Source organism: Eriocheir sinensis, chromosome 21 (assembly GCF_024679095.1).
Source record: "Eriocheir sinensis breed Jianghai 21 chromosome 21, ASM2467909v1, whole genome shotgun sequence".
NCBI lineage: Eukaryota > Metazoa > Arthropoda > Malacostraca > Decapoda > Varunidae > Eriocheir > Eriocheir sinensis.
The window spans coordinates 11,699,758-11,717,886 of NC_066529.1; the positions used below are offsets into that span (position 1 = coordinate 11,699,758).

An 18,129-nucleotide genomic window follows, 5' to 3' on the forward strand; every position below is an offset into this window, starting at 1 on the left:
CTCCAATGAACACAAATCTCTCTCTTGTTTCCTTCTCTCTAAAATGTGTCACAATAACAATAATAATAATGATGACGCGATGAACATTTCTTTTAATTAACTACTAGGCAAGGTTATGTGTTTTCCTTCCCTCTAACTCTTATGAACACAAATCGCTCTTTTTTTTTTCCTTCCTTCTTTCACTCTGTCTCAATCACAACAAGAACAATAATAATGATAACACGACTAAGTTTCTTCAGTTAACTACTAGGAAAGGTTATGTGTTTTCCTTCCCTCTAACTCTTATGAACACAAATCGCTCGTTTTTTCCTTCCTTCTTTTTTTCTCTCTGTCTCAAATTTATAAACGTAATTAAAGGTGGCAGCAGCGTCCGTGTTTAGTGTCCTTTTATTATTCCTTTATCACGGCACAAATTCCTCTTCCCCCCTTACCCCCCCTCCCCCCCTCCCCGCCCCCCTCAGCTAACGACCCGATTCCTTTTGTGTCAGTCGCCGAACCTTTGGAAAATTTGTGTTCATGGTTTTGTTATTCCCACGCCCCCTCTGTCTCTTCCTCTTCCCTCCCCCCCCCCCTCTTCCTCCTCTACCCTACTCCTCCTCCTCTCTCTCTGCCCTGTCCTATTCTTACCCCTTTCTCCCTCTTTCTCCTCTACTCACAGCGTCTCTCTCTCTCTCTCTCTCTCTCTCTCTCTCTCTCTCTCATATCATTTACCTTTCCATTCTTCCTTCCCTCCTCTTCCTTCCTGTCCCCTCTTACTCCCTCCTATCTTTACCTTCTTCCCTTCTTTTTGCACTGTTTTGGAATCTACTCCCTCTGTCTCTTCCTATTTCTTCCCTTCTCTTCTCTACCCACCCCTCCTTTACCTCTTTCCTTCTTCTTCCTCCCTTCTCATCTACTCACCTTTTCTCTCTTCTATCCTTATCTCTTTTCCTTTTCCCTCATTTCCCCTTCACGGTTCCGGTACTTCTTCCCCCTTCCCATCTACACACCGGACCAGCATCACCCACCTCCTCTCTCCTCTCATTCTCCTTCCCTTTTTCCTTCATTCCACCTTCACAGTCTTATCTCTTCTTGTCTCCCTTTCTCCACAAAACAAAGAAGCATCACCGGAATCTGTATACTTGCCTATCTTTCAACCCCTTCACCCCTTCTTCACCCCTTCATTTGTCACGTTCTACCTCCTACCCTTCATCTTATCTCCCCCACTCACTCTTTTCCCTTCTCGAATTCCCTTAACGGAGATTTTCTAGAGGTCATTTTCGGCGCCCAGCCACACACATTTGACAAGGCTTACGCAAGGGTATGGGGGCATTTCCGTGGGTAGTTTTATGAGCATGGTGGTAGTTTAACAAAGCTTCTGTACAATGAACGTGAAAGAACACTCATGGGAACCCGAATAATGTCCTTTGTGGCCATTGGGAGTAGTTGCTGTGGAAGGCAGAGGCGTTTAGAATACCAACCTAAACCCTTCCACTACTCTAAACCACACACGCTTCTCCTTTCCTCAAATCCTTTCACACATATTACTAACTATTTTGCCTTTAGTAACCTCCTCACATATCACGAATCTTTCCCTAACCTCCACCACTACCTATTTCCCTTTTCCTAAGCTCCTTCATACAGATTCTAAACTCCTTCACCTTTCTTAATTCCCTTACTTATCTCTTATTCTTAACTTTTCCATAATCTTAGCCTTTTCATCTTTCTTAACCTCTTCACCTGCCTTCTACTCTTTCCCTTTACCTTACCTCCACCGCCTACCTATTTCCCCTTCCCCAAGCCCCTTAACATTCCCAAGCCTGTTCACCTTTCTTAACTCCCTCATCTGTTTTTTGCTCCTTACCTGTACTTTTACCTGCATATTACCTAATCGTTGACCCCTTCACCTTCTCTTAGTTCACTTTCCCCTATAGATTCACCCGCCAACCTCCTCCTCCTCCCCTCCAGTCCCCTCCATCATCCTCCCCTGTCTCCTCTTCTCATTTACCTATATTTCCTTAGCCTTACCGATTCCTCCCCTACATTCAATACTTCCGCTACCTTTTCTCCCCACCCATTACCTTTCCAACACCAAACCATCCATCTACACCACCTCAGCTCATTATCTATCACCACCTCCTTTTATCCTACCACCTATCAATACCACCCCTTACCCAACCACAAATTACCACCTTCTCCCACCACCCACCACCACCACCTTCTCTCACCACCCATCACCACCACCACCTTCTCTCACCACCCATCACCAATACCTTCTCCCACCACCCATCACCACCACCACCTTCTCTCACTACCCATCACCACTACCTTACCCCAGCACCCTTCATCACAACCACCACCACCTTCCTATAACTTTCCATCCTCATTTCCTTTCTTCACCCTTCACTAACTCCTCCTTTTCCCTCTCCACCCTGCCTCACCTCCTCCACCACAACCAAGCCACCCTTCCTACCCCCACCTCCACCTCCACCACCTCTTCCTCCCCGCACCCATCATCACCTATCACCTCCTCGCCCCCACAACGAGCTCCTACGTGGCGGAGATGAGGAGCGAGGGCGCGGTCATCACGGAGGCAGCCCCCAGGAGGCATGGCGCGCGGCTCCGTCATTAAGTTGATATCCAGGAGGAGGAGGAGGAGGAGGAGGAGGAGGAGGGGTCGTGTAATGTGTTGGGTTTACGATCGTCATTATGAGGTTTTCTTCGGTTCTTCTTCGTTTCTGGCAGTTGTTGGTTAGTGTGTGTGTGTGTGTGTGTGTGTAGGGGGTGGGGTGGGGGGGAGGGAGGGGGGGAGTACTGTGGGGGGGAGGATAGTGAGTGTGTGTGGGGGGCGGGAGTAGTGTGTGGGGGGAGAGGGTAATCTGTGTGTAGGGGGGTAGTGTGTGTGTGTGCGTGTGCGTGTGTGTGTGTGTGTGTGTGTGTGTGTGTGTGTGTGTGTGTGTGTGTGTGTGTGTGTTTTCTTCTTTTATTGTTTCTCTTCCACCATCTTCCTTTTCATTCATCTCACTGTCCCACCATTCCTTGTGCCATGGAAGGAAAATGGGAGGTATGAAGATGAAAGGGGACTCTAAAATCAGCAGACCCGTAAGAACACTGAAATACCACTTAGAGAAACAAAGGAAAACAGGGACTAACAAACCAACGATGAAAGCAAAAGTGGTGAGAGGATGGGAAGGAGGAGCTACATGGAGATGGCCACGAAATAATGTACTAAAAAAAACTCTAAGTATGAATGACAATACAGGTAAAGAAATAAAACGAAGAAGGTAAAGAAGACAGACTGGTAAAGAAGACAAACAGGTAGAGAAAACAAACAGGTAAAGTAAACATACAGGTAAAGGAGACAAACAGGTAAAGAAAACAAACAGGTAAAGGAGACAAACAGGTAATGAAGACAAACAGGTAAAGAAGACAAACAGGTAAAGAAAACAAACAGGTAAAGAAGACAAACAGGTAAAGAAAACAAACAGGTAAAGGAGACAAACAGGTAAAGAAAACAAACAGGTAAAGAAGACAAACAGGTAAAGAAAACAAACAGGTAAAGAAGACAAACAGGTAAAGAAGACAAACAGGTAAAGAAGACAAAGACAAACAGGTAGAAGAAAAAAAAACAGGTAAAGAAGATAGGTAACGGTTGGGTAACATAACAGACACAACAGATGGGTAACCGGACATAATGAGCAACGGATGGGTAACATAACACAATGACCAACGGATGGGTAACAGAACACAAATGACACAGCAGATGAGTAAAAGAACACAATAGGTAACGGCTGGGTAACAGAACACACAGACACAACAGATGGATAACAGGACATAATGAGCAACAGATGGGTAACAGAACACAGTGACCAACGGATGGGTAACAGAAACGGATGAGGAGCAAAGCAAATGACACAATAGATGAGTAAGAGAACACAACAGGGAAATAAAATGATGAAATAACAACAGTGAAGGAAATGAAGGAAGTGTAAGATAAGACTGGATGAGAAAAGAGGCGAAAAACGAATGGATGACTACAGGAGGGATGTCATATGAGTGGGTTACGCAGCCAAGAGGGAGAAGAGGGGGAGGGAGGTGGATGAATGGATGACAGGAGGAGGGGCGGTGAGGCAACAAGGACAGGGTGGCGCAGAATGAAGGGACGCGGGCGGTGGGTGACTCAAGGGTTGGTTATGAGACGCAGCTTCACTTAATGATATCATAGAATTTGCATATGACTGTTATAACCGGAGATGCAAGGTACAGGTAGTGGTGGTGGTGGGGGTGTTGGTGGGGGGGTGTTGGGGGGTGGTGGTGGTTGGTGATAACAATTGTGAGGCTCTATTTGTCCTTGCATATTAATAACAACAGCAACAACAAAAACATTAATAACAATAATAACAATAATAATAACAATAATAATAATAAACAATAGCAACATAAGTACAATATTAATACTTACAAATCAGCTTCATACACAAGAAAGAAACAAGGAAAACTAAACACACACATACACAACAACAACAACAACAATAACAACAACAACAACAGACGGTAACACACGACTCTTCCCTAAATACACGACGATGAAATAAAAAAAGGGAGCTAATTCTTGCCTTCATCCTCCCCACCACCTCCCCTTCCCTTCTGTTCCCCTCCCCCTCCTGCTTGCCTTCTATCCTTCCTTCCTTCTTTCCTCCTCCTCCTCCTCCTCCTCCTCCTTCAGCCTGCATCCAATCTTCCCTCCTCACACCTGCTTGCAATCTCACCTGCGTGTAGCCCGTGTCACCTATGCACCTTGCGTTGACATAATTTACCTGTGTGTGTGTGTGTGTGTGTGTGTGTGTGTGTGTGTGTGTGTGTGTGTGTGTGTGTGTGTGTGTGTGTGTGTGTGTGTGTGTGTGTGTGTGTGTGTGTGTGTGTGTGTGTGAACGTTTTATTTGTGCACATTCTGTCTTACTATTTTTCTTCCACGTAATTTGATCTCTCTCTCTCTCTCTCTCTCTCTCTCTCTCTCTCTCTCTCTCTCTCTCTCTCTCTCTCTCTCTCTCTCTCTCTCTCTCTCTCTCTCTCTCTCTCTCTCTCTCTCTCCTCTCTCCTCCTCCTCCTCCTCCTCCTCCTCCTCTCTCTCCTCCTCTTCCTCCCTCCCTCTCCTCCCTCCCTCTCCTCCCTCCTTGCTCACACACACACACACACACACACACACACACACACACACACACACACACACACACACACACACACACACACACACACACACACTCTATCTCTGAACTTTTCCACACATCTCATTCACCCCAAAATGTCTTTCTTAAGCAACTTCATGAACTTCCTCCATCTTCGCCACTTCTCCCATCTCCTCCCTCCTCTCTTCTCCTCTCCTCATCTGATTTCTTTCTATCTTTTCTTCTTCATCTTGTTATTTTGGGTTATGTTTCGTTTTTTTTATATTCGTTATCTTATGTTTTCCTTTCTTTTAACCCATTTTCCTTTCGACCTCATTCTTTTATTATCTGCTATGCCTTTTTAACTATTTATTTATCTAATTTCTGTTTATTCCCCAACATCCACTTTGTCGACATCCCTCCTCTTCCCTCCCATTTCTATATCCTCTTTATTTTTTCTAACTCCCTCTTTTCTAAATAAAGTGATAATTTCATCTACTCTACCGGATGAGACGCAGCAACTAACAGAAATCAATGCACTGACCCGTTCTTTTTTTTTCAACTCAAGGAGACAAAAAAGGGTGAAAAAAAGAAGAAATATAGAAACTCAACGCCATGCTGATCTGTTGAGTTTTTTTGTGTGTGTGTGTGAGAGAGGTAAGCAGATAAGCAGATAGGTAGATAAGTACGTGTTAGGTAGATAAACAGATATTGTGTATTATAACGTTTACTTACCTTCGTGGTGTCGGCGGCGGCGAGGTGGTAGTAGTAGTGGTAGTAGTAGTAGTAGTAGTAGTAGTAGTGGCTAGTCTCCATCCATCCACCTCTACGTATAAAGAAACGCCGAGTCTGTAAGAAAGAAGAAAAAGAATAAAGACAAAAGAAAACAACAGAAAAGGGAAATTTAAGAAGCGGACAAGATGAATAAATCCCTCACGAGCTCGCCCCAAACACGCCAAAAATCCCTCGTCTCCCTCACCTCCTTCCCCCTTCTGCCCCTCCCTCTCCCTCTCTCCTCTTACGGTCGCGCCAACTAGCATAAATTCTGGGCGCCAAGTGTCAACCGAGAATCGCAAGAATAATAGGAAAAAGCGAAGTATAACCTGACACCAACACTACCCCCCCACCCCCCTTGACCACCCTTCCTTCCTTCGACCATTACCTGGGCGCACACAAAGGCAATTATGGACCTTAACCCCCGTGGTATTAGGACCCATGATCACCTGTCCACCTGGGAAAATCTTGACCCTTAATGAGAGGTGGAGCAAGGATGGGTCTGGGTAAGGAGGGGGAGGAGGAGGAGGAGGAGGGGGTATGTGTGGAGGGGTATGTGTGTGGAGGAGGAGGATGTGGAGGGTATATAGGGAGGGAGATTGGGTGGTGTGTATTCGTGTGTAGGTGTGTGTATGGAGGTGTGATGTAAAGGAAGGGGTGTACGTATGGAGGCGGAGGGGTGAGGAGTGATGTGAGAAAGTGTGTATGGAGGGGGGGGGGAAGGTGTAGTGTGTAGAGAGGGTATGTGAGGGTAAGTGTAGGGGGTGTAAAGGGGTTGAAGGGAAAAGGAGGGGGGAAGGGATGGATGTAGGGGGCGTAAAGTGTAGTGTAGGGGTATATAGGAGAGGGTGTAGAGGGGGTAGAAGGGAAAGGGAAGGGGTGACAGGGGTATATAGGACAGGGTGTAGGGGGAGAAGGGTGTCAGTGTAGGGGTGTAGGGGTGAAGGAGGGGATGTAGAGGGGGTAGAAGGGAAAGGGAGGGGGTGACAGGAATGAGTGTAGGGGATGTAGGGAGGTGTAGTGTAGGGGTGTAGAAGCGTAGGAGGGGCTGTAGAGGGTAGAAGGAGAAGGGAGAGGTGACAGGAATCGGTATAAGGGAGGGAGAATGAAGGTGTAGGGGAAAGGGGGTTAGGGTGTAGGGGAGGGGTGGTAAGGTGTAGGGGAGGGGGCTGGGGTGAGCGGAGGGGGTGTAAATCAAGGGCGGGAGGTGTGTGTGTAGGCAGGTGTGGTTGGCGAGGGAGTGACTGATATACAACCGGCAGGTATTGGCAGTAACACGCATGCCCAGATAAGAGAGGAGTTTGGTCTCTTCTCCTCTTCCCTCCCTCCTCCTCCTCCTCCTCCTCTTCCTACTGGTGTCCTCCTCCCTGTCCAACTCCTCCTCCTCCTCCTGGCCCGTACGTCTCTTTCTCTCTCTCCTCTACTTCTTCTCCTTCTCCTGGTCAGTCTTTCTTCCTTCCTTCCTTCCTCCTCCTCCTATCTCCTCGGTCTCTTCCCTTTCCTTTCTTCCTTCCTTCCTTCCTTCTTCCGACTCTCCCGTCTCCTCTCCATCATCATTCAGGTTCTGTATCTCATCATCCTTTTCTTTATTTTCCTCTGTTTCTTCCTTTCCTTCTTCCTTCTTTCGTTTCTTTATTTTTTCTCCCTTCTTTCCTTTCTTCCTCCGACTCTCCTTCGCCCAAATCTCTGTGGTTCTCCTTCTTCCTAATAATTCTTTTCTTTACCTCCTCGTGTCTTTCATCCTCTCTCTCTCTCTTCCTCCTTCATCTTCTAATCTTCCATCCTCTTTGTCTTTCCTTTCCTCCTTTCACACTATCTTTCTCCTTCCTGCCCTCAATGTAAAAAAAAAAGTTTCATCTCAATAACACACACACACACACACACACACACACACACACACACACACACGATCAAAACAGACAAAACAAATCAATAGTAAAAAGAAGAAAAAAAGTAGTTTGTCAAGTGTTTAGCCTATTATGCAAAAGTCACACACGGCGGACCAAAAAAAGTGTGTGTGTGTGTGTGTGTGTGTGTGTGTGTGTAAGAGGGAGGGAGGGAGAGAGGAAGGGAGGAGGGAGGAAACAGTGAGTGAGGAAGATTACACTGAGGAATGCGAGACGTTCAATGAGGAGTTGGAGGAAAGGAGGGAAGGAAGGGAGGGAGGAAGGGAAGGAAGGGGAGGAAGGGGAGAGGAAGGAGGGAGGAGGAAGGAGAGGAAGAAGGATGAAAGGTAAGCAAAGGTAATACTGGAGAGAGAGAGAGAGAGAGAGAGAGAGAGAGAGAGAGAGAGAGAGAGAGAAGGGGGGTCGGGGGTCAAGGTGGGGTGGAGAAATGGAGAAAAGATCTTTGGGTCCATAAATTCCTTGTAGTTTGGCTTCCTCCCAACATAACTCAGGTCAGGAGAGTCCCGCGGGAGGCCTGGCTGGGGCGAGGCTGCTGACGGGCTGACGGACTGACTGGCTGACTGGCTGACCGACCGACCGACAAACTGACTGACTGACTGACCGGCAAGCTGACACTGACTGACTAACTGAATGATCGACAAAGTGCCTGACTGACTGACTGACTGACTGACTGACTGACTGACCAACAAACTGACTGACTGACTGATTGATTGACTGGCTGACTGACTGACAAATTGGTTGACTGACGGACGGACTGACTGATTGACTGATTGGCTAAGTGACTGACTGACCGACTGACATTGACTGATTGACTTTCTGACTGACTGAATGAATAACTAACTGACAAACATACTGGCTGGCTACCTGACTGACTGACGGATCGGCAAACTAGTTAACTGAGTGACTGAATGACTTATCGACTGACTGATCGACAAACTGATTGGCAATTAACTGACTGAATGGCTCAATAAATAACTTACTGACTGGCTGACTGACCGAAAAAACTGACGACTGACTGATTTACTGACTTACAGGACTGCTGGTTGACTGAGTGACTGAATGACAAACAGAACAGGTGACTGAATAACTGACGGAATTCCTTGTGGTTGGGCGCTTGACTGGTTGACTGTCCGACTGAATGATAGACGATCTGACTTGTTGACTGGTAGGCTGACAAGTTGGGTGGCTGACTGACTGGCTGACTAGTGACTGATTGGCAATAGGACTGATTAAAGAAGTGACTGGCTAACGGACTGATTAGATGAATGAGTGGCTGACTAGCTGGGAAACCGATGAATTAACTGAGTAAAACAAAATCTGATTAAAAGACTGACTGACTGGCTGGAATATTCTCTCTCTCTCTCTCTCTCTCTCTCTCTCTCTCTCTCTCTCTCTCTCTCTCTCTCTCTCTCTCTCTCTCATCTTTGCCTCAACATTTTTTATCATTTTCCTCTTCACCTGATCCTCACATTTCTTCCCATCCTCTTAATTTCTCCTTTACACAATATTATTTTCTTTCCTTCCCTCTCACACACACCCTTCCCTTCCTCCATAGCCTCCTCTCACCTAAACACACACACACACACACACACACACACACACACACACACACACACACACACACACACATCTCACCACCATCACCACACCAAAACCTCCTCCTCTTACACCACCACCACCACCACCTCCACCACCTCCTCCCTAGTGCCACACGCCAGCGAGCTCCCTACCGGCACTACAGGTCCATTAATGCCCTCAGTGCCAGCAGCCCGTTAAGACCGTCCCCGTGGCACCCAAAACTGGCACTAGGAGCAGCGATATGTACTGGTTTATGCGGGGGGGCGGTTCTCCCGAATTCGAGGCCCCACTGACTCCCGGCCGTGGCTTGGGGTGGGAGGTTTATGGAGTGTCCGGCTGCAGGGGGAAGGGGCGGGTGGCAGGGGCGGGGCGAGGAGGCAAAAAAAGGGGGAAAAGTTAGGGGTGGGGAGGAGGAAATGAGTGGGGTGGCAAGGGGTAAGGTGAGGAGGCTACGGACTGGAAAAGAGGGGAATGGCGGGGCCTATGGATTGGGCGGGCGGCTGGAACGAGTGCAAGAGGAAGTAGGAAAGAAGGGAAGGGAGGGAAGGAAATTGCATGGACGGGACTGGAACGGCAGATGTGGAAAGGGAAAATGCGCAAAAACTATTTCTTTATATATATATTTTTTTCTGCTGCCGACCACCACCACCACCACTACCACCACCGCCACCACCACCACAAAATTATATAAATGCTTTTGATGCGGTTTTTCGATACCGCATAAAAATATATATACTCTCAAAAACTGCATTAGCTTGAGAGAGAGAGAGAGAGAGAGAGAGAGAGAGAGAGATTTACATAGATTTACATAGAAAATCAGACCACACAGACCCCATGGTCCAGGTGATTTTACATTAATCAGAAGACTCAAAACGTTGCATTTCTACTCTAGTTGATATTAAGTTGAAGGAAGTGACGGTCGAGCTTATTTTGAAGGAGTCAATCGTGTTACACTGGACCACTGATGATGGAGCTTATTCCATTCTCGCACTACAACGTTGGTGAAGAAAAATTTGGTGCAGTCTGAATTTACTTGTCTACATCTGAGTTTTACGCCATTGTTCCTCGTGCGCAAAGTGTCATCGATCATAAACAATGTTGATCTGTCTACATTCATGAAACCATTAAGTATTTTAAAACATTCGATCAGTTTTCCTCGGAGGCGACGTTTCTCAAGAGAACATGTTAAGGGTAGAAAGCCTTTCTTCGTAGGATTTGTTGCGCAGACGCTGAACACCTTCTAATTTAGCAATATCCTTTGCATGGTCGGGAGACCAAAACAGTACCGAATAATCCAAGTGGGGTCTGACTAAACTGTTGTAGAGCGGGAGTATTACATCTTTATTCTTAAATAAAAAACATTCTGTTCGCTTTATTTGCTGCATCGATGCATTGCTGTGAGAATTTGAGGTTTGACGCGATTTAAGTCCTTGACGCATTGAACGCTTTATTTCGTAATCAAACTTCTTATTCCTCGTTCCAACGAAGGACCTGGCACTTGTCTACGTTAAAGGGCATCTCCCATCTATCCGACTGTCTTCGTCAGTGAGAACCGAGTTACCAATCTTTGTGTCGTCTGCAAATTTACTAATGCGGTTATTGAGTCCAACATCCACGTCGTTGATGTAAATAATGAAGAGCACTGGGCCAAGAACCGAGCCCTGAGGGACGCCACTAGTGACCGGCGCCCACTCTGAGTTAAATCCGTCAATCACTACTCTTTGTTGTCTGTTGCTCAACCAATTCGCGATCCATTGGTTTACCTGACCGTCAATACCTATTTGCTTTAATTTGTAAAGTAATTTGTGATGCGGGACTTTATCAAACGCTTTCTGGAAATCAAGATAGACTACGTCCAGTGATTTGGTTACGTCATAAACAGTGAAGAGGTCGTTATAAAAGGTTAATAGATTTGATAGGCAGGATCTTTTGTTTCGGAAGCCATGTTGTGAGTCCCCAATTAATGAGTGGCTTTCAAGGTAACTCACAATTTTGTCTCTAATTATGCCCTCAAATGTTAACACGACACGGAAAACAAAAAAACAAACCAAAAAAAAAAAAAAAAAGTGTCGTGAGCACTCAGAAAAATAACAACCAATACACACATTTTTTTTTTAGTAAAGTAGGCAGCTCAAAGTTAAAAAATAAAAAAAAGAAGAAACAAAAGAGCAGGAAGGACACATACACACCCACACACACACACAAAAAAAAAAAAAAATGAAGAGCCCTTGACCGCTGTTCGAGGCCGCGCAGGTAAGCCGAGAAAGCGGAGGCAAAGAGAGAGGCGACGCGTGTTTGACAGTAAAAGCCGCGAGGACGTAACGAGACAGCTTAATAAGAGACCTTCAGCGAGAGAGTGCTATCATGTCTTCACTTATATGACTCATCTTTACTTAACTTTGGGGCTCATGCATGAAAGAAACCTAAATTGTGTGGGACTAAACAAAATTCAATCGTTGTAACTAAATTAATAAAGCCTCCCCCTAAAATACTGTACATACTTCAATCAACAACCACACACTTCAAGACTTCAATTTGACACCCGTACTTGAATATCTTCCTACAGTAACAACTTAAACTAACAACAAACCAAATCTTCCATAAGCCATCTATCCTTTTTTTTTTACAACAAAGGAGACAGCTCAAGGGCACACACAAAAAAGGAAACAATAATAAAAAAAAGGCCCGCTACTCGCTGCTCCACATCTTCCCTAACAACTTTACCTAATCTAACAACAAACAAACACTACAATAAGCATACCTTCTCAAACTTGCAATTTAACCTAACCACGACCCAACACTTAATTATGGCATCTGTACTTTCATATCTTCCCAACCTAACAACCTAACCTAACCTAACCTAACTTAACCTAACCTAACCACAAACCAAAACTTCAATTAGCATATATTTCCAAACAAACAACCTAACTTCGTCTAACCACGACCCAACACTTCACTAACCCATCTGTCCTTTCATATCTTTCCAACCTAAAAACCTAACCTAACCTAACCTAACCACAAACCAAAACTTCAATTAGCATATCTTTCCAAACAAACAACCTAACTTCGTCTAACCACGACCCAACACTTCACTAACCCATCTGTCCTTGCATATCTTCCCAACAACACTACAATAAAGCCTAACACTCGAAGCATGACCTCCGGCACGCACGATTAAGCTTATCCATGCACAACCGCAGGCACGGAGGCGGCGCTGAGGGGCAGGACGCGCCAATACTCATGCAAATGTGGGCGCGCCGACGAATCTAAATGGACCCCCGAGAAGCGCCTTGTGGTCTGCTCCCCGACGCCGCCGCTGCCCCTGTGACGCCAATAAAAGCCTCGCACTCATTCCTCGCCCGCCACTGAAGCGTTGATCGGTGTTCCTTGAGTGGCTGGTGAGGGATGCGGGGAGGAATTTTTTTTTCGTGGTAAATAAGAGGAAAGAAGACCCAATCAATACCTGTTACGGATTCATGGGTACAGATATGGCTGGTATGCCTCTAGAAGCTTTTTTGTTCTGTGTGTGTGTTTGTGTGTCTGCCTGCTGGTCTGTGTCTCGCTTAAAATGGCGTTCTTCTATACCGAGCGGATAAGACATGACAAAAGTGACATCTTGGTAAAGTCTGCTACACGCACCGTTGCCAGATTGTCGTACTCAAGAGCATAGTATTTACCTGTTTCTGACGCCTAACTATTGCCAAGAAACATCAGAATCTAACTCTTTTAACGATAACTATAAATAAGTTTCGTTATTGGGGCCCAGAAGACAGTTTGGGGGTAGGAAGTCGGGAAATATAATCGGCTGAGTACGACAATCCATCAACGTTGGCTACACGGCTTGTCTGAGGAGGAAGTATCGTGCTAAACAAGGAATGCTCGACTGACTTCCCTTATCATCCCTCACCGTATATGTTCAGTTAGTGTTTTTTTTTTATGTTTTATCTTCATATCTCATAAAAAAGTGGAGAGTAAATTCGCAACATACTAGAAGAGAGGAAGACAATAATTCTAGACCTTTATCATCCTTCATCGTATATGTTCAGTTAGTGTTTTTTTATGTTTTATTTTCATATCTCATAAAAAGTGGAGAGTAAATTCGCATACTAGTAAAGAGGACGACAATAATTCTGGACCTTTATCATCCTTCATCGTATATGTTCAGTTAGTGTTTTTTTATGTTTTATCTTCATATCTCAAAAAGTGGAGAGTTAATTCGCAACATACTGGAAAAGAGGAAGACAATAATTCTGGATGACTCTCGTATCTATATATTATTCAGATGGTCGAGAGATGAGCATATACCTGAAATTTGCTTTTTTTTTTTTTGCACTAACAAGCTTTGAATATACATAAAGAACAAGCAGCAATCATAGACGCCAACAAAGAAAACAGTCAAGATTAAGAGCTCTGAACACACACACACACACACACACACACACACACACACACACACACACACACACACAAACACACACACACACAAAAAAGGAGCAAAAATGAGAAGTGTGTTACCTCATACTTATCTTGCCCCACTTTTTCCCTCCTAACTCCCTCCCTCCTTTCCTTTTTATACTTTTTTCTATACTTGTTCCTCTCTTTTCCTTTCTTCTTCCTCCCTTCCTCTCCTCCCTCCACTTCTCCGGCCACACTTTTTCCACGCCATCGATAAACATGTATCAGTTGCATAAGCTCAAACACACACACACACACACACACACACACACACACACACACACACACACAATCCACCTACTTCACCCTAACCCTTCCTCCCTACCCGAGACGCACGGCTGAAGGAAGGAACGAAGGAAGGGAGGGAAGGAGGAAGATAGGAGAAGGGAGGAGGATCGGAGGGATGGGGGGAGTGGGGAGGCTCTCGGGGCATAAAGAAGGGGAGGGCGAGGATCCGTCAGAAGGCTCATGAGGGGGAGAAGAGACTCGGGCAGTGGACGCTAATGGGGAGACGAGGATGGGGAGGAGAGGTTTATTAAGACACTGGAATGACGGTACTACTGGCGGACATGGGGGTGGGGAGGGGTGGGGAGGGAGGGGGGGAGAGGGGGGGAAGGGGGGATGGGGAGGAAGGGGGGGGAGAGAGGGTCAGTCTTCTTGTTTCTATTTCTCTTTGTCTTCTTGTGTTTCGGTGTGTGTGTGTGTGTGTGTGTGTGTGTGTGTGTGTGTGTGTGTGTGTGTGTGTGTGTGTGTGTGTGTGTGTGTGTGTGTGTGTGTGTGTTTCTCTCTCTCTCTCTCTCTCTCTCTCTCTCTCTCTCTCTCTCTCTCTCTCTCTCTCTCTCTCTCTCTCTCTCTCTCTCTCTCTCTCTAAGGGGTGCAAGAAGAAAATAATGGACTACAGGGAGAAATAATGTAAAATAAATGATAATGCGATGAGAAATAATAATAATAATAATAATAATAATAATAATAATAATAATAATAATAATAATAATAACGATAACAAAAATAGTAATAGAATGAAGACGACGAAGAAACAGAAGGAAATGAAGAAACCAAACACAGGAGGAAAAAATGAAAAATAAGAACAGTTAGATGATGAGGGAGAGAAATAAAAAAAAAAAGAATTCACGAGTTTCATCTCCCAAGGCGGCAGGTGAGATGTCAATTAAGGGAAGATGCAGGTGATTGTGTGATCCATCCGACACACACACACACACACACACACACACACACACACACACACACACACACACACAATGAAACAAAAATAAGTACTTGAATTACATGAAAAAATATATATATATATATAGATGAGACACAAATAAAAGCTCGAGGCAAAAAAATAAATAGAGAAATAAAGGACGTTTCGTGTTGGTATTATTGATGGTGATGATGGCGGTGATGATGATGATGATGATGATGATGATGGTGGTGGTGGTGACAACGGCATCATTACCGGCACAAAAAAAGAAAAATAATGAAGAGGAAAGGAGGAGGAGGAGGAGGAGGAAGAGGAGGAGGAGGAAAACAACGACAAAACGATGTGGATAAAGATGGAAGGTAGAAGTGGAGATGGAAGAAAAAGGAGGGAGGGAAAGAGGGAGGAATATATGGAGAGAAAGAGAGGAAAGAGGTATGAGAGGAGGAGAGGAAGAAGAAGGAGACAGGTAGATAAGGATGGCTCGCCCCTCTTTATTTCCTTCGCCTTTCTGTATTTTCTACCTGTGCCCTCTACCTGTATCTCTTCTTACCTTTCCCGTTTTTCCTTCATTTTCTTTTCGTCTATTATTACACCTTCGTTATCTACCCTTTCTATCGCTTCCTTCTTTCTCTTCCCATTTTCTTTCCCTTGTTCGTCCCCACCCATTCATCTTTCTCTTTTACTTTCTCTTCCTCTTCTGCAATTTTTCCTCTCCTCTTCCTATCTTACCTTTTATCTTTTCCTCCTCTTTCTTATCTCTTCATTTTCTTCCCCATCTTCCTCTCCCCTACCTCTCCTCCCCTCTCTATTTCTTCTACCTTTTCCTTCCAGTCTTCTATTCCTTGTCAAACTCTCCTGTCCTCTCCCCCTTTTCCTTTCTCTCTCTTTATCTACTACATTTTTCTTTTCTCTACATATCTTACTCCTATCTTTACTTTCTCCTTTTCCTCATCTCCCACTTTCTACCTCTTCTTCCTCCCCCTACTTCTCCTCCTCTTTTTATTTTTTCCTTTCCCTTCCCATTTTTTTATTCCTCTTTAGTCCCTCCTTCCTTTCTCCCTTTTCCTTCATTTTTTCCATCCTCTTCCACATTATTTTTCCTTTCCTCTTCATATCTTACCCTTCATCTTTATTTCCACCATCTCATGCCTTCCTCCTCTTCCTCATCTCACCTCTTCTTCCCATCTTCCTCTCCCCTACATTCCCTTCTAAATTTTGCCTTTACTTTCTCCCTCTTCCTCATTTACCCTTTTCTTCCCCATCTTCCTCTCCACTACCTCCCCACCTCATCCCTTCTTCCTCTCTCTCTCATCTCCCCCATTCTTCCCTATTTTCTTCTCCCCTTTCCCCCCTTCCACCTCCCCTCCCCCCTCTCTCCCCCAAGCATATCTGGGCGCACAGGTGTCAAGCAATCACTCTTACTTAGTCTCCCACTTTCACTTACGACAGGTATTGTACGGCTTAAAATGCTCTCTCTCTCTCTCTCTCTCTCTCTCTCTCTCTCTCTCTCTCTCTCTCTCTCTCTCTCTCACACTAAACACACACACACACACACACACACACACACACACACACACACACACACACACACACACGAAGCCCCTTTTCACTATAAATATTTACTTGTCTATATTTCCTTCCTTAGTGTAGCCAAGTAAGGAAGGAGGGAAGGAAAGAAAGAATGAAAGAAGAAAGAATAAATCAATAAATAGAGAAGGAAAGAAAGAAAAAAGAAAGAAGCGAAGGAAGGAAGGAAGGAAAGAGGAGGAAGATTCTGCATGCCTATATATCTTCCTGTTTCTCTGGTCTCCCTATTCCCCTCCTCCTTGTCCTCTTCCTTCACCCCTTTCCTTCATTATTTAATTTCCTGCCATCGTAATGTTCTTCCCTCACCCTTTCTTCTCCCCTCTTCCTTCTTCTCTTCCTTCGTTGTTACAATTTCTCTACTCTCCATTTTGCACATCTACTTTTTCTTCTTTCGTTACTCTCCTCTCTACACTATTACCTTTCATATCGTACCTCCTCCTCCTCCTCCTCCTCCTCCTCCAGCACATCATAACCTCCTCAGCTCTTCTTAATACCCCCCTCATCTCCCTCTCCCTTTTCCTCCCTCTCAGCATCCCAGCATCCTATTTCTACTTTTCTTCCTCCTCTCCACTTCCTCCTCCTCCTCCTCCTCCTCTTGCCTCTCTAACACATCATAACGTCCTCAACTCTTCTTAATAACCTCTCTTACCTCCCTTTTCCTCCCCCCATCCTCTTCCCCTCAGCATCCCATTCTTTCTTTCCTCTCTCAGTCCTTTCCTCCGAGGCTCAAGTCACCCCTCTCTCCTCCCCTCTCACCCCTCTCTCCCCTCTGTGTACACACCACTTGCCGTGTACGTGTGAGCAGGCATGTGCACCGGCTAATCCTTCCCCCTGACAGACAGACACAGAGTATCCCGCAGTGTACACACAGCGAGGTCCACACGGCCCGGAGTGCACACAGAACCTTCATCAATTATGTACACGGCTAATATTCGACGTAATGGAGCCCCGGGAGAGAGAGAGAGAGAGAGAGAGAGAGAGAGAGAGAGAGAGAGAGAGAGAGAGAGAGAGAGGTATAGATAGGCCTTACAGAAGCAGTAGGGTTCAAAGAGGAGAGAAACAGGGAGAGGCGGTGTAAGGGGTGACTGCAAGGGAGGGGAAGGGGAAGGAAAAGAGGAAGGGGATAGGTGAAGGGGTTACGTGCAGGGGAGGGAAAGGGGTTGTCCTGGCAGGGGGTTCATGTCAAGAGGTTAATAAAAATAATAATAAATACAAATAATAATAATAAAAACAGAATCAACAATACTATTTGGACCTGAGTGTTGATGGATTGGACCCGCCCATGTGTGTGTGTGTGTGTGTGTGTGTGTGTGTGTGTGTGTGTGTGTGTGTGTGTGACCAAGAGCGTGGCAGATGTTGTGAGCGAGAGACAGAAAGGCGGAGAGAAAGGATTACGGACGAGGGGGAGGAAAAGGAGGGAAAGTGACGGGAGGAGGCGGAAGAGGAAGAAGAGAGGGAGGTAGGAAGCAAGAAAGGGAGG

The 18,129-nt window shown here is 45.4% G+C and overlaps 1 long non-coding RNA gene across 1 annotated transcript in view; it reads right to left on the reverse strand.

The window, feature by feature from the left end:
* Positions 1 to 5,878: 5,878 nt before the first annotated feature.
* Positions 5,879 to 18,129, reverse strand: part of LOC127001685 (uncharacterized) — a 397,327-nt gene continuing 385,076 nt past the window's right edge. The window contains exon 8 of the long non-coding RNA XR_007755401.1: positions 5,879 to 5,993. This is a non-coding gene — a long non-coding RNA (uncharacterized LOC127001685). The remainder of the gene's footprint in view (positions 5,994 to 18,129) is intronic.